At 46.1% G+C, this 17,385-nt stretch overlaps 1 long non-coding RNA gene across 4 annotated transcripts in view; it reads left to right on the forward strand.

Moving 5' to 3' along the window:
• The first annotated feature begins 4,109 nt into the window (after positions 1-4,109).
• Positions 4,110-17,385, forward strand: part of LOC132813549 (uncharacterized) — a 37,865-nt gene continuing 24,589 nt past the window's right edge. For 2 of the 4 annotated variants that reach the window (XR_009644099.1, XR_009644102.1), the window contains exons 1-2: positions 9,351-9,454; positions 12,803-12,911. This is a non-coding gene — a long non-coding RNA (uncharacterized LOC132813549). Of the gene's footprint in view, positions 4,150-4,431; positions 4,512-8,152; positions 8,297-9,350; positions 9,455-12,802; positions 12,912-17,385 lie in introns of those variants that run through there. The other 2 variants (XR_009644101.1, XR_009644100.1) reach the window with 2 other exon arrangements.

The following is a 17,385-nucleotide window of genomic DNA, read 5'->3' on the forward strand; positions in this document are numbered from 1 at the left end:
TTGGAGGTCATTCTGAGAGGTAGGACTTACATGCATTTGGAAAGATAAGGACTGATTACAAACAGCCAGCATGGCTTTGTGCGTGGGAAAACATGTCTCACAAACTTGACTTGAGTTTGTTCAAGATGTGACCAAAAAGATAGATCATGGCAGAGCAACAGACGTTGTTTCTGGCTTCTGCAAACCCTTTGTCTGGGTGTAGCATGATACATTGGTTAGTAAGGGTAGATCACAAGGGCTGAAAATGTGTTGCCGGAAAAGCACAGCAGGTCAGGCAGCATCCAAGGAATAGGAGATTAAACGTTTCAGGCATAAGCCCTTCTTCAGGAATAAGCCCTTCTTCAGCCCTTCCTGAAGAAGGGCTCAGGCCCTAAACGTCAAATCTCCTGTTCCTTGGATGCTGCCTGACCTGCTGCACTTTTCAGCAACACATTTTCACTCTGATCTCCAGCATCTGCAGTCCTCACTTTCTCCTAGTAGATCACAATGGGTCAGGGAGAGCTAGCCAGCAATGGGATACACAATGGGATGACAGTGGGAGACAGAGGGAGGTGGGAGAGGGTTGTTGTTTAGACTGCTGACCAGCGGTGTGCTGGAAGGATTGGTGCTGGGACCACTGTTGCACACCATTTATGTAAACAATTTGAGTCAAAACATAGGAGTCCCGATTAGTATGTTTGCGAATACCAATAGTGGAAGAATGGGCAGGGAATATAGTTATTGAAGGGGATGTTAATCAACTGGGCCAGTGGGCCAAGGAATGGAAGATGGAGATGCATTCAGGTGTTGGATTTAGTTCAGACAAACCAGGGAGGACTAATACAGTTAATGGTCGGGTCCTGGACAGAGAGAGCCCAGGGGTGCAGTTACATTGTTTCTTGGACTGGCATCACAGGGGGACAGGAAGGGGAAAGTGGCATTTGGGCACACTTGTCTTCCTTGGTCAGAGCACTGAGTACATGAGTTGGAGATATTTGTAACATTGTCGTCAATATTTCTCCTGGACAGAGGACATCACGGGGTGACGTTTTAAAAGTTTATGAAACCATGTAGGGCCTAAGTAAAGTGAACAGCCAAGGGTAGGTGAGTGCAAAGCTAGAGGCATAAACGTGAGGTGAGAGAGCAAGGATTTAAAGAGGGAGCTGGGGGGCAACATTATCCACAGAGGATGGTGCATAGACGGAATGGACTGCCAGAGGGAATGGTAGAAGCAAGTACAATTACAACATGGAAAAGACACTTGGGCAGGCACACGGAGTGCAGAGGATTTGAAGGGACATGGGCCATACACAGGCAAATGCGACTCATTCCATTTCAGAAACCTCAGCCGAAGAGTCATGCAGCACAGAAACAGACCCTATGTCTCCAGTTGTTGGAGGAGGAGACTATCGAGACAAGGCATGTTGTAGAGACTGAATCAGGTTACAGCGATATGGATGGTCATCTGGACTGAAGGTTTCAAATATGTGAAGTAATTAGTGAGGAGATGACCGAGATAGGAACTGCTATAGGAATTAGAATGATTGAAGACACTGGTCCAAAAGACAAGCCATAGATACAGTATTGGAAAAGGAATAGGGAACAGAAAGATCCCAGGCAGCATTACCACCCTCTCATTGCAGGCCTGCTTTCCCCTGAATTGTCCTGGTGCTCACCAAGACAGCACATGCCTGGATTGAAAATGGGAACTCCCGATACTGTCTCAGTACAACAAAACTTAAAGTAAAGGTGGTGATTGCGCCTTCAGTGTGTCTGTACTGTGCTCTGCCTCAGCACTACATCTATGTCATGTCCTGTTAGCTGATGATTGGAGCTCTCTCATTGCTTTCGCTCTGCACACTGGAATGATCTTACCTGCCAGCAGGATTTATTGAAGGCTCCTGACCGTTATCTCTCTGGCTGACCAACCATCTTCCCAACCAGCAGCTGGCAAGTCTATTAAATTAGGAACTTCCTGAATACCTGTAGAAGACACAGAAACAGACAGAATGGGAAATTAGACTGATGCTGTGAGGGATACACATGTAGAATGGCACTGAGCCCATAGAGATCTGGAAAATCCCAGTCTCCATTCCTGGTCTGTGTTTCCTCAACTCTTTGGAGAGTTCTGTTGGCTCAGGATCTGGAGTAGCTGCAAGAGAGAGAGACGCTGACAGAGGCAGCAATTAGACCCTCACAGGGAGGGATACCACATGGAGGGATACTGAGTGATATTACCACAGCACAGGATCAAACAATTGTGCAGGAACAAAGGGTTTCAATTCATGCTACAATGGGATGCGCAACCTGGGAGCAGACGAAGTGATGGTCTAATGCCATTATTGTGAGGCAATTTATCCAGAAACCATTGCACATGAATTAATGAAAATTGAACTCTTTAAAAAAGATGTAATTAAAAACCTGTAAATGAGTATTAAACAATTGTTGATGTTAAAAGAAATCCATCGGGTGCATTGATGTCCTTAGTGAAGTAACCTAAGATGGGACTGGGATATCACAGGGATTACAGAACAACAGCTGAGGGAGGGACAGGACAGGCAGCTCAATGCCCCAGGGGACAGATGCTGCAGGAAGGACAGAAGGGAGCTGAGAGAGGAGGAGAGCTGCTGGTTGTGATTGGGGTGAACCATCACAGCAGGGACTGAGAGAGGAGATTCCTGCGGGACCGCCCAGTGACGCTGTGTTCATGGAATTCATCAAGAACAATGGGGCTTCCCTTTCCTCTGATTGTTCTACAGACCCCGAGAGCCCCGCCCCCTGCACCTTGACCTTCTCAAAATGGCGGCGCTGAGGCCCGCGCTCCCTCTTCCCTTAAACAAATGGCGGCCGTGACCCTGGGCCCTTTCCCTGATCAGAGACCGCCACCTCCTTCCCCGGGCCTGGAGGGGCTTTTTCGTTTTTTTTAACCTGTATCCCGCACTTGTGAATTCTCTCCGCTCCTTTCTCCCAGCGAGGCTCCCACACACCGGCTCTGAACGCCGCTCTCTGAAGCCGATCGCAGCCGCTGCCGGAGAAAGCAGCTCCATGTCTCTCTCTGTCCTGATCATGTGACACTGCGCATGCTCCACATAGGAACCAAACTGCGCATGCTCCACATAGGAACCAAACTGCGCATGTACCTGAGGTTATCGGAGAGTAGATAGTGAATATTCATAAATGGGGTAAAGAATGAGGTCTGCAGATGCTGGAGATCAGAGCTGGAAATGTGTTGTTGGTTAAAGCACAGCAGGTTAGGCAGCATCCAAGGAACAGGAAATTCGTCGTTTCGGGCTAGAGCCCTTCATCAGGAATGCATAAATGCACAGGATCTTGGGTGAATCATGCGGATCATTAGCTGTCCCGAGTTGAGGGGGTTGGCTTAACAGAGACGGAGTAGATTGGGATTATATTCATTGGAATTCAGAAGAATGGAAACATAAAAATAATGAATGGAATGGATAAAATAGAAGTAGAGAGGATGTTTCCACTGGCAGGTGAATCTAGGACAAGAGGGCATCAACTCAAGATTAGAGGCAGCAAATTTAGGACTGAATTGAGAAGGAACTTCTTAACCTCAATGGAATTCATTGCCCAGGGAAGTAGTTGATGCTCGTTCAGTAAACGTTTTTAAAGCTAAGGTTGCTTTTTCTTTTAAAAAAAAAAATACGGTGAGAACTTGGGTAAATGGTTCTGCGTCCACGAAATGATCAGCCATGATCTTATTGAATGGCAGAGCAAGCTCAAAGGGCAGGATGGCCTTCTCCTGTTCCTAGTTCTTATGTTATACATTCCTCCCTCACTCGTGACTTGGAGGTGCTGGTGTTGGATTGGGATGGACAAAATTAAAATTCACAGAACACCAGGTTATAGTCCAACAGGTTTATTTGGAAGCACTAGCGCTGCTGCTGCTTCATCAGGTGGTTGTGTGTTTTTAACTTTGTCCCTCACTCTTGTAACTTATGAACAGCAACAAAAGCCACGAAGCAGTGCGCATGCTCCAGCCAACAATAGTCCCAGGATGATTGATGTCAGCAGCGGACCAATGAAAGGACAGGGGCGGGGCTGGAGGACCTGGTCCTCCGACCAATCAGAGTGAATGAGAGGCGGGACTTGACTATACCACGTGATCATCCTCGCGGACCGCGCGGATGTGCGGGCGGAGAGCTGTCGGTAAGGAAAGAAATAAACAGCAGCAAGCGGGAGGGAAATGGTGTTGGTCTGGGCTGAGAGGGTTTACCAACATTTGGTGCACATCGGAAAATACAAATTTGAAACTTAGTCTCGTTTTTGCAGTAAACCGGAAAATACCTCATTTCGCGATTGACTCGAGTAAGCGCCGCCATCTTTATTCGGGGCAACGATTCACTGGACACGTGCGGCCGCCATCTTTGTAGGGGGCAAAGTTCAGAGGGGAGTATGTGCAGCTCTCCCTGATAGAGAGTCATAGGGCAGGATTTACACAGAGCACATTCAGAGATTGATTGATAGATTCTTGTTGTCTCGAAGAATTAAGGGCTACGGGGAGAATGCGGGTAAGTGGAGTTGAAATGCCCATCAGCCATGATTGAATGGCGGAGTGGACTCGATGGGCCAAATGGCCTTATTTCCACTCCTATGTTCTTATACAAACCCAGGGAAATGGATTTTTGTTTTTCTCTGGATTTGTTTCGTCATTCATTTAAATGATTTGGATGTGAATAGAGGCGGTACAGTTAGTAAGTTTGCCGGGGACACCAAAATTGTTGGTATTGTGGTCAGTGATAAAGGTTGTCTCAGAATACAATGGGATATTGATCAGATGGGCCAATGGGCTTGGGAGTGGCAGATAGGGTTTAATTTAGATAAATGTGAGGTGCTGCATTTTAGAAAAGCAAATCAGAGCAGGACTCACACACTGAATTGTAAGGTCTTGGAGAGTCTTGCTGAACAAAGAGACTTTGGAATGCAGGTTCACAGTTCCTTGAAAGTAGAGTCACAGGATAGTGAAGGCGGCATTGGGTATGCTTCCCTTTATTAGTCAGAGCGCTGACTAAGGGAGCTGGACAGGACATTGGTTAGGCCACTATTGGAATATTGTGTGCAATTCTGGTCTCTTATCAGAAGGAGGCACTGAAACTTGAAAGGTTTGAGAATTGATTTCAAGGATGTTGCCAGGGTTGGAGGATTTGAGTTGCAGGGAGAGGCATTATAGGCTGGGGCCATTTTTCCTTGGAGTGTCATAGGCTGAGGTGTAATTTTGAAGAGATTTATATAATCGTGAGGGGCATGGATAGCGTAAATAGAGAAGGTGTTTACCCTGGGGTGGTGAAGCCCAGAACTAGAGGATATAGGTTTACGGTATGAGGGGAAAATTCAACAGGAGCCTAAAGGGCAACAAAAATTGTAACATTTCAAAGGCACTTGAATAGGAAGGGTTCAGAGGGATGCCGGCCAAGTGCTGGCAAATGGGAATAGATTAGGTTCGAATATCTGGTTGGCATAGGCTGGTTGGACTGAAGAGTCTGTTTTGGTGCTAGACATCTCTGACTGTGGATCATAAAAGTGAACACTGCTCTGATTCGCCTCTGAGCTCCTTGATGTCCACTTGTTCATTATCTAGCTTCCTCAGTCTCTGAGTGTATTTTTGCTCTGTTTAGTATTTTACTATTACATTCACAGACCTTTCTGTAAATGAATTGTCCACTGCTGCCCGGCTCCTGGCCATATTACAGAGGAGGTAGTACTGGATGTCTTAAATCGTAGCAAGGTGGATAAATCTCTGGGACCTGTTAAGGTGTATCCCAGACATTTGTGGAAAGCTAGGAAATTGATGGCAGTGCCCCTCCGAGATATTTATATTGTCATTGGTGACAGGTGAGGTGCTGGAAGACCTGTGCCATTATTTAAAAAGGTGGTAAGGAAAGGCCAGGGAACAAGAGAACAGTGAGCCTGAGTCAGTGGCAGGCAAGTTGTTGGAATGGATTCTGAGGGACAGGATTTACATATATTTGAAAAGACGAGGAATGATTAGGGATAGTTAACGTGGCTTTGTGTGTGGGAAATTTTTTCTGTCTAACTTGATTGAGTTTTTTTTTGAAGACGTGACAAAGATGATTGATGAAGGCAGACTGTGGACTTTGTCTATATGGACACTGAATGATGTTCCCCAAAGCAGACTAGTTAGCAAGGTTAGATAACATGGAATGTTGGGAGAACTAGCCATTTGGATAAAAAAACTGGCTTGAAGGTAGGAGGCAGAGGGTGGTGAAAGAGGGTTGCTTTGTGGACTGGAGGCCTGTGAGCAGCAGTGTGCTGCAGAAATGGATATTAGGTTTACAGAAGACACCAAAATTGGAGGTGTAGTGGACAATGAAGAAAATTAGTTCAGAATGCAACAGGATCTTGACCAGATGGGCCATTGGGCGAGGAATGGCAGACTGGGTTCAATTTAGACAAATGTAAGCTGTTAGATTTTGGAAAGGCAAATCAGAGCAGGATTCATACACTTAATGGTAAAGTCCTTGGGAATGTTGCTGAACATAGAGACCATGGAGAGCAGGTTCATTGTTCCTTGAAAGTAGAGTCATAGATAGGCAGGGTAGTGAAGGTAGTGTTTCGTATATTTATATTTATTGGTCAATGCATTGAGGACAGAAGCTGGGACGTCAAATTGTGGCTGGACAGTGCATTGATTAAGCCATTTCAGGAATTATGTTTTAACTTCGAAATTCCCTATTCTGGAAAGGATGTTGTGAATCTTGAAAGAGTTCAGACAAGATTTACAATGACTTTGCTAGGGTTGGAGGATTTGGGCTACAGGGAGAGGCTGAATAGGCCAGGGTTAATTTCCCTGGAGAATCAAAGACTGAAAGGTGACTTCATGGAGATTTATAAAATCATGAGGGACATGTATAGGTGAACAGCCAGGGTCTTTTCCCCCCAGGTTAGGTGGGTTCAAAACAAAATCGCATGGGCTTAAGTTGAGAGGGCAAAGATTTAAAACGGATCTAAGGGGCAAAGTTTTCAAGCTGTGTGTGGGTGTGTGTGTGGACTGAGCTGCCAGATGATGTAGTGGAGGCTGATACAATTACAACATTTGAAAGGCATCCGATTGGGTACATGAATAGGAAGGGTTTCCAGTGCTACGGACCAATAGCTGGCAAATGGGGCTCCATTTGCTGAGGATTCCTAGTTGGCATGGACAAATTGGACCAAAGATCTGTTTCTGTGCTGTACATCTCTATGACACTTTGTTCCTCTTTTGTGGAGAGCTAGCAGAAGCACAGATAATTGTCCTTGGATCTGAGAAGGTTAAGCAGTGATCTTGACCAAGTGCAGATTTGTTTCTGGGATATTTTAATTTGCAGAGAGAGGGGAATTGTTAACAATGTCACAATTTTAGTGACTATTTTCAGGTAATTGGTAAATAATATGTGAACATTATTTTATTCAGTAAGTTCTGAGCATCTGGAACAGTCTGGCAGTTGGACCCACACTCAGCAGTTATTCATAAACAGATTTGGAATTTTACTTTTTAAGGGAAGATTTGGGGGCTATGGGCAAATGGGAAGGGAATTGGAACAGATTTGCAGCATCTCCAGAGGGAGAGAGTACAGCCCCAATCGGCTGACTAGCCCCCAGCCCCTGTGCTCTGTGACACTGCCCATTGACTGTGAATGTTGAAGCTCATTCGAGGGCAGAGAGAGGGAGGATCCCACCACTCCCCTCACAATGGGCCCTGAATGCTTGATGTCAGCACAGCCCAATAGGGCCAGAGGGCAGTACTGGAGGACCAGATCATACCAGTTTGTCCTCCAACCAATCGGAGTGAATGAGGGCATCCTCAAGGCTGGAACTAAAGAAAGGCACATATCGCAGAGATTTGAGAAACTGGAGAACATGAGATAGGGAGCGTTCTGTGCTGGTGAGGAATTATATAAATAAGGAAGAGTTGTGAAGCTGGATGAGGTGACAGTGATCGGGAGATTTGTGAATGGCGGAATTTAGAGTTAGTGAGGATTAGTCATAATGTTATACAGCAAGGAAACAGGCCCTGTGATCCAACCAGTCCATGCCAAACATAATTCCAAACTGAACTAATTGTATCTGCCTCCGCTTAGTCCACATCCATCCAAATATTTCCTATTTATGTACGTATCTGAATGTCTTTTAAATATTGTAATTGTATTCACAGCTACCACTTTCTCTGGAAGTTCATTCCACACAGGCTCGTGTGTTAAAGTGACAGGCAGCTGGAAGCTCGGGTCTGTTTTTGCAGCAGAACGTAGATCATCAGTCGCCATTTCCGCCACCTCCACTGAGATGCTGCCAGACACAGGTTCCTGTCCCCTCCATTAACAGCTATGCACCCTCCCAGCCAGGTCATATTCCACTCCTTTGTCTTTCCAAATGTTCCGGTCTCTCTCTGGGTTCTGTCCCTGTCTATTATTTACTCTTTAACCCCTATCCCCTGCAGTACAAAGATCTGCAGGTTAGTTGAATTGGCCAAGCTAAATTTCCCATAATGCTCAGGGATGTGTAGGTTAGGTGCATTAGTCAGGAGGAATATACAGTAATAGGGTAGGGGAATGGTCTGGGTGGGATACCATTCGGAGGGACGCTGTGGACTTTTTGGGCCGAATAGCCTGTTTCCACACTCAGGATTCTAATGTTCCCAGCTCCCATCGGTTCTGAGGAAGGGCCACTGGACAGATTCCTGTTCCCAGATGCTGCCAGACCTGCTGAGCTTTCCCAGCACCTCCTGCTTGTTGTTCCTGATTGACACCATCCATCCACCTTCCGGGTTTGATTCAGGCAGGGGGAGGATCCCACCACTGACCTCACAATGGGGTCCAGCTGATTGATGGCAGCTTCGGACCAATAGGAAAAGGGGTGGGACTGGTGGACCAAGTGGAACCAGATGGTCATCCAAACAATGGGAGTGAATGAGGGGCGTGGCCAGTGGGATGACACGTCACCAGTAACTCCGCCTGTGCAGTGTCACGTGACTCGGCCGTTGGTGAGTGTGGGACAGGCAAACAGGGAAGGGGAGAGTGGCCTCGGAGACAGGGAGATAATGAGTCACTTTAGACTGCGAAGTTTTAATTACACTCTGTGCGGTAAGTCTGAATTAGAAACTCTTTCCCGCGTTTGCAGCAGATGGGAAAATGGCTGCGGCCCTCAGGCGGTGATAGGTCCTGGGACATGGGCTCCATCTTTATTGGGGGCAAGGTACAGTGAGGGGCATGGACATGTCCTCTTCCAAGGATGGGGGGGGGTGTGATTTGAAGAGAGGCATTTACACATCAAGCACATACCAAGAGAAAAGTATGTCTTTATATTCTACCTGCACTGACTGTGAGTTTTGTTTTGTGAATTCGTTTCATAGGATATTAAATCAGAATAATTGAGGCTGGGATCTCAAAAGCAAGTTTTTACAGTCAATGGAGTCATCGGGATCTGAATATCATTTGCATTTGACTGTGGACGGAGAAAGGTTTGTCAGTTCTGTTTGTGGGAAAATATCTCCAATATTTTTGTTTAGCAGAAAGATGTACAAATTCGTGTTGGATCACCCTTTGGGTGTGTGCTCTGTTCTGGGCCCTGCAGCTGAGGAAGGAGATATTGGCCTGAGAGGGAGCACAGATTTATCCAAATTACACCTCGTCGCTTTGTAAGAACTCTCAGATTTAGACCCAATCACCCACTTCATGATGTTAAGCTGTAAGCGTCATATTTTCAATTAACTGCAAACTTCCCATTAAAAGTCCTTTTGGACTCAAATTCCAGTACCTTTTCAAGTGGAATGTTCCAGCTTCTGACAACTGTCTGTTCATTCAGAAACTGGTGACGTCCATGTTGACTCTGGGGTTACAAAGGGCTGAATCAAAAGATAAGATGCTGTCCCTGAACACCCATTGAGATGCATTGGAACAGTACAGGAGGCTGAGGGCAGTGTAGGTGTGAGCAGACAGTGAAAATGACAGGGCTGCACTGTGAGGGCTGCTTGGCTCAATGAGAGTGTTTTGGAGTTGGGTGTAAACAGACTGATGTGAGACAGGGGGAAGATGAAACTAAAACTCAGTTTTAGTTCAGGCCGTTCAGAAATTCACATGGTCCTAATGTGAACAGCCAGTTTTTAAGTGATACCTGCGGAGTATTTGTTAACAGTTTTTAATGTATTTTTCCTGAGGGCAGTTGAGAGCTAACCACATTGCTGTGGGTCTGGAGTCACATGTAGGCCAGACCAGGTGAGGATGACCGTTTCCTTCCCTACAGGACATGAGTGAACCAGATGGGTTTTCTAACAATCGGCAATAGTTTCATGGTCATCATTCGCCTTTTCATTCGGGATTGTATTGGATGCCGATGCTGCCATGTTGGGATTCTAACCCTAATTCTTGGAACATTGCACATGTCACTCATCTTGCAGGAATACCATTAAGCCATTGCCTCCCTTTTTAGCAATGTTTAAAAGAGAGTTCCATCATTCTACGTGTACAATGTGAGATAAAATACTGCGGTGTCCACATGTCAGCCTCTCCAAAAGGTCAATCAACAGAAATTTGTTTGGGGTGAAATATTTCACTTTTGTTTGGGGTTTACCAAACAAAAATGAATCCAAATAAAAATCTAATGTCCCGACATGTATGAAGCCAGAGGGGATTACAGAGACAGGGAGGGTTTTTTTTTAGATTAGATTTACAGTGTGGAAACAGGCCCTTAACAAGTCCACACCGACCCGCCGAAGCGAAACATACCCCTACATTTACCCATTACCTAACACTACGGGCAATTTAACATGGCCAATTCACCTGAGCACATCTTTGGACTGTGGGAGGAAACCGGAGCACGGGAGAACGTGCAAACTCCACACAGTCAGTCGCCTGAGTCGGGATTGAACCCGGGTCTCCAGCGCTGTGAGGCAGCAGTGCTAACCACTGTGCCACCGTGCCGCCCACGCCGTGCCGCCGGTTGTGGGGCCAGAGGGGGACTGTTGTCCAAACATCACTGTGGTGTACATGGACTGCAGCATTTCAGGGAGGCGGTTAACCACCACTTTCTCCAAGACAAGTAAAGGTGGCCAATAAATACTGGTCTGGGCAGCAAAGGGAACCCCCAGTGAATAAAACCAAGCAGTGACCTCTCTGAGCTGACTTGCTGTGAAGTTAAAAACCTCTCTGGAAATGGAGTGGGCAGAGAAGAGAAACAGTGACATTTCACAGCTGCCCTCAGAGAGACCTCACCCTTGGAAGTACTCAGAGCCAGGGATCAGCTCAGTGAGTTTCAGTCTCTTCAAACATCAATCTTAGTCAGTTTTATTTTATTAAATCTACAATCATGAGTCAGGTGAGGATTTCTTTTTAATGTCTTACGGTCTCTTGATTGAAAGTTTAAGATATAAAACGTAAGCAATAAGTTATTCTCGGGCAGTATTTTTCGAGCAGTAAGACTGTGCCTTTGTCTTGGTCTGTAGGTTGTTAAGGCGGAGAGATGGCCTGTTGTAGAGTGGCCTACTGTTCCTGTCGGGTGCGGGAGATTAGGGAGAGTTTCAATGAACCTGATGATTTGTCTGCAAGAAGTGTGATTGCAAATCCTATTGGATCACATGGATTGGTGGAGGAGTGATTAAAGGCAGTGAGGAATTGACAGGAGCCGGGGAGTGTGATAGGCGGCAGTCTCAGGATACTGCAGATACAGTCAGGTAGGTGGGTTACCTCCAGAAAAGCTAGGAGGTGTAGGTAGGTACTGCAGGAGTCTCCTGTGGCTATCCCCATCTCAGACAAGTGTACTGTTTTGGAAAATGTAGGTGGTAATAGACTTTCAGGGGAAAGTAGCACTGACAGCCAAGTTACTGGTACTGAGACTGGCTTCTAACATAATGTGAGGTGTATCCAGTTCCACACGATCGATGGTGATAGGGGACTCTCTAGTCAGGGGCACAGTCTGCCGTTTCTGCAGCTGACAGTGAGAGATCAGAATGGGGTGGTGCTGCCCTGGTGCCAGTGTCAAGGATGTCTCTCAGAGGGAGCAGAACATTCTCAAAGGGGAAAATAACCAGTGGGAGGTCATTGTACATAGGAAGGGGAAAGCATGGGGTCCTGAGGAGCAGGGAGATTTGCTAGTGCCACTCGGGAGGCATTAAACCAGTGAGGGTGTCGGGGTAATCCTAAAGAGATAGTGAGAAAAGAGGTGAGTCTGAGGCTGGTACTGTTCACCAGATCAGACTGTCAAGGCAGGCAAGAGCAAGCTACAGAATGAGGTGCGACGGACCAGTTACACTGCATTTATTTCAGTGCAAGAGACCTGACAGGTCAGGCAGGTGGGCTCAGGGTATGGTTTTGAACATGGCACTGGGATATTACAGCAATTACAGAGGCAGCACTCAGGGATGGATAGGACTAGCAGCTTAATGTTCCAGGGTATAGATGCTATAGCAAGGGGACAACAGAGCAGGGGGAGAGGTGTTTTTGATTAGGGATAACGTTATGGCTGGGCTTCGGGAGGATATTCCTGGGAGTACATCCAGGCAAGTTATTTGGGTGGTACTGAGAAATAAGAAAGGGATGACCATCTTACTGGGATTGTATTATAGACTCTCTCCCAATAGTCAGCGGGGAATTGAGACACAATTTTACCAGCAGACCTCAGTTATCTGTAAAAATATAGTTGCAATGATAAGGGGTTTTAACTTTACCAACATGGCCTCGGAGTGCTGTAGTGTTAAGGGCTTGGATGGAAATGTATTTGTTCAGTGTGTACGAGAACATTTCTGATTGAGTTTGTAGGATGTACCTACTAGAGAAGGAACAAAACCTGACCTGTTTCCTTTATTCATTCACAGGATGAGGCTGTCACTGGCTCGGCCAGCATTTATTGCTGCGTTTACCCAGAGGGCAGTTAAGAATCAACCACGTTGCTATAGGTCTGGAGTCCCATGCAGACCAGACCAGGTAAGGATGGCATTTTCCTTCCCTAAAGGTCATGAGTGAACCACATGGGTTTTTTCAACAATTGACAATGGATTCCTTGTCGTCACTAGATTATTTTTTCCAGATATTTATTGAATTCACTTTCCAAAATCTGCCGTGATGGGATTCAAACCCAGGTCCCCAGAACGTTATCTGGGTCTCTGGATTAACTGTCTAGTGATAATTTCACTCCATCATCACTGCCTCTTAGGAAATGAGGCAGGGTGAGTGACTGAGTTATCAGTGGGGCAGCACATCAGCACCAAAGATCCCACAGTATTGTGGCTCAGTGGTTAGCGCTGCTTCCTCAGCAACAGAGACCTGGGTTTGATACCAGCCTCAGGCAACTGTCTGTGTTGGAGTTGGCACATTCTCCCCAGTGTTTGTGAGGGTTTCCTTCGGATATTCAAATTTACTCCTACAGTCCAAAGATGTGTAGGTTAGTTGGATGAACCATGTTAAATTTCCCATAGTGTCCAGATGCAGTATATGAGGTTTTGGGATGTGCAGGCAAATCTCTGCCTGATGTGAAAAGATCGTTTTGAGGTCCTGGACAGAGCTCAGTGAGGTGTGGCTGAACGTTTTACATTTCCCGTGGCGGTAAGGGAAGGTCAAAGGTGTGGAGCATGTGTTGGTGGGAGGGTGTGGACCTAACAAGGGAGGTGCAGATGGAATGGTCTCTGTGGAACGCATATAGCGGTGGGGAGGGAAATATGTCTATGGTGGGGTCTGACTTTAGGTAGCAGAAATAAGAGGTTAATGCGCCGTATCTGGAGATTAGTGGGGTGGAAGATGAAGACCGCAGGGCTGTATTCTTTATTGTGGCTGGAGGGGTGGGGTAAAGGTGGAGGTGCGGGAAGTGGAGGGTATGTGTTGGAGGGCATTGTTGATCAAATCGGAGGAAAGTTACGGTCCTTGAAGTAGGCCTTTCTGGGATGTCCTGGAATAGAATCCAAAGAGATTAAACGAATATATCACAGACAAAAGATTAACTGGAACAGAGAATAGGACCGCTTCAAGGTCAACAAGGCTGTCTATGGAATCACAGAGGGTGTGAAATATATGCAAATATTTCACGTCATTTTTACTGGAGAAGTATATGGAAGCTCGAGAGTTTGGAGAAATAAACAATGATAAATTTGAAAGTGTCCATGTTACAGGGGAAGTGGGACTGGATGTCTTAAATCGCATCAAGGTGGATAAAGCCCTGGAACCTGATCAGGTGTATCCTGGAACTTTCTGGAAATCTAGGGAAGTGATTGTTGGGCCGCTCCTGTGATATTTGTATCGTTGATAGTGACAGGTGAGGTGCCATTATTTTTAAAAAGGTGGTAAGGAGGGGCCATGGAACAAGAGAACAGTGAGCCTGAAGTCAGTGGCAGGCAAGTTGGTGGAAGGGATTCTGAAGGACAGGATATCCATCTATTTGGAAAGGTAAGGAATGATCAGGGAGAGTCACTGGCTTTGTACATGCACAATTGTGTTTCACTAACTTGAGTGAGTGTTTTGAAGTGACAAAGAAAATTGATTAAGCCAGGCGGTGAATGTTGTTTTATATGGACATTCAACAAGGTTCCACAAAGCAGACTGGTTAGCAGGGTTAGATCACATGGAATGCAGGGAGAGCAAGCCATTACAAAACTACCTTGAATGTAGGAGACAGAGGATGATGATTGAGGGTTGCTTTGCGGACTGGAGGCCTGTGAGCAGCAGTGTGCTGCAGGGATGGATATTGGGCCCTTAAATAAATGACTTGGATGTGAATATATGAGATATGGTCAGTAGGTTTACAGAAGACACCAAAATTGGAGGTGTAGTGGACAGTGAAGAAGGTTAGTTCAGAATACAACAGGATCTTGATCAGATGGGCCATTGGAGCAAGGAATTGCAGACTGAGTTCAAATTAGATAAATGTGAGCTGTTATATTTTGGAAAGGCAAATCAGGGCAGGACTTATGCACTTAATGTAAAGTCCTGGGGAACATTGCTGACCAATGGGACCTTGGAGTGCAGGTTCATAGTTCCCTGAAAGTAGAGTCACAGGTAGGCAGGGGAGTGAATGCAGCATTTGGTACGCTCCCCGTTATTGGTCAATGCATTGAATGCAGCTGTTGTGATGTCATATTGTGGCTGGACAGGGCACTGATGAAGGCCCTTCTGGAATTCTGTTTTCAGTTCCAATCTCCCTGTTCTTGGAATAATGTTGAGAAACTTGAAAGGGTTCAGAAAACATTTGCAAGGACTTTCCTGGGGTTGGACGATTTGAGCTATTGGGAAAGGCTGAATAGGCTGGGACTATTTTCCCTGGAGATTTGGAGGCTGAGAGGTGATCTTATAAAGTCATGAAGGGCATGGATAAGGTGAGCAGTCAGGGACTTTTTCCCAAGTTCGGTGGCTCCAGAACAAGAGGGTACAGGCTTAAGGTGAGAGGGAAAAGATTTAAAGGGGATTTAAGGGGCATCGTGTTCATGTTGAGGTCATTGCAAGTATGGAATGAGCTGCCAGAGGAAGGGGTGGAGGCTAGTACAATTGCAGCATTTAAAAGGCGTCTGACTGGGTACTTGAAGAGGGAGGTTTTAGAGGGATAAGGGTGAACCGCTGGCAAATGGGACTCCATTAACGCTCTCCGTTAATGGTCAATGCATTGAATACAGAAGCTGGGACGTCATATTGTGGCTGGACAGGACGTTGATTAAGCCACTTCTGGAATTCTGTTTTCAGTTTGAATTTCCCTGTTCTGGGAAGGATGTTGTGAAATTTGAAAAGGTTTGGACAAGATTTACAAAAACGTTACCAGGATTGGAGGATTTGGGCTACAGGGAGGGGCTGAATAGGCTGGGGCTATTTTCTCTGGAGAGTCAAAGACTGAGAGGTGACTTCATTGAGATTTATAAAATCACGAGGCGCGTGGATAAGGTGAGCAGCTGGGGTCCTGTTCCCTCAGGTTAGGTGGGTCCAAAACTAGAGCACATGGGTTTAAGTTGAGAGGGCAAAGATTTAAAAGGGATCGAACTGGCAACATTTTCAAGCTGAGTGCGGTGTGTGTATGGGAGGGGCTACCAGATGAAGTAGTGGAGGCTGAAAAATCACAACATTTAAAAGGCTTCCAATTGGGTACATGAATAGGAAGGGTTTTGATGGATACAGGCCAATAGATGGTAAATGGGAATTCATTAGTTTAGGATTCCTTGTTGGCACAGACGAATTGGACCGGAGGTCTGTTTCTTTGATCTTAATAAATTAAGATGCATTCCTCTCTTTTGTGCAGAGCTAGCTGAAGCACAGATAATTATCCTTGGAGCTGAGAAGGTGAAGCAGTGATTTTGACCTGGTGCCGATTTTGTTCCAAGGTCTTGAATTTGCAAAGAGAGAGAGGAATTGTTAACCCTGTCACAATTTTTAGTAACTACGTTCAAGTAATTGGCAAATAATACAAGGTGAAAATGTGAACACTATTTTACTCAGTAAGTTCTGAGCATCTGGAACAGTCTGAACGACACAGATTCAGCAGGTATTTTGAAACAGACTTGGAATTTTACTTTTTAAGGAAAGATTTGGGGGTAGTTGGGACAGATTTGCACCATCTACAGAGGGAGAGCACACAGCCCCAATGGGCTGAATAGCCCCCAGCCCCTGTGCTCTGTGATACTGCCCCATTCACTGTGAATGATGAAGCTCATCCCAGGGCAGAGAGAGGGAGGAGCTCACCTCTCAATCGGCGCCGGCTTGATTAACGGCAGCTCCAGACCAATAGGAGGAGAGTCTGTGTGGTCCTGCAGCCAATGGGAGTGAATGAGGGGTGTGGCCAGCAAGACGACACCTGTCCATGAGCTGTGCAGGTGCAGTGTCACTGGGTGGGGGTGGGAGAGACAGCAGGGACTGGGACAGAGGCTGTTGGACCTGAATTACAGACTCCCGGTAAATTAAAACCAAAAGAACTGCAGATGATGTAAATCAGAAACAACAACCAGGAGGGTCTGGAGAAGCTCAGCAGGTCTGGCAGCATCTGTGACGAGAAATCAGAGTTAACGTTTCAGATCCGGTGTCCCTTCCACAGAACAATGTTACTGAGAGAAAAAAAGTCCGTTTATGTGCAGAAGATAGTGTGGGGGGATGGGGGCAAGATAAAAGGAGTAAAGGTGGGGATAGAGTGAGAAGAGCGGTTGGATAAAGGAGTGGATAACGATCTGACTGGGGGAGGCTGATTAGCTGTTAATGGAGACTATTAGTGGCTAACCATAGGTAGTGTGTAATGACAGGCTGTGACATGAGGTGGCTACGACATGAGGTGGTTAACCTGTGTTTAGCCACGAACTGTCTCCATTGTAAGCTGTTGCCCACCTATATCACTGCACGATTGGAGCTGCTGAGGACACAAACCTTTGGAATATCCTCCCTCACCCCCTCTGTCCGCCTTAAAGATGTATCTAAAAATCGTTCTCTTTAATCAACGTTT

The sequence above is a fragment of the Hemiscyllium ocellatum genome, unplaced genomic scaffold (assembly GCF_020745735.1).
Source record: "Hemiscyllium ocellatum isolate sHemOce1 unplaced genomic scaffold, sHemOce1.pat.X.cur. scaffold_383_pat_ctg1, whole genome shotgun sequence".
Lineage (NCBI taxonomy): Eukaryota > Metazoa > Chordata > Chondrichthyes > Orectolobiformes > Hemiscylliidae > Hemiscyllium > Hemiscyllium ocellatum.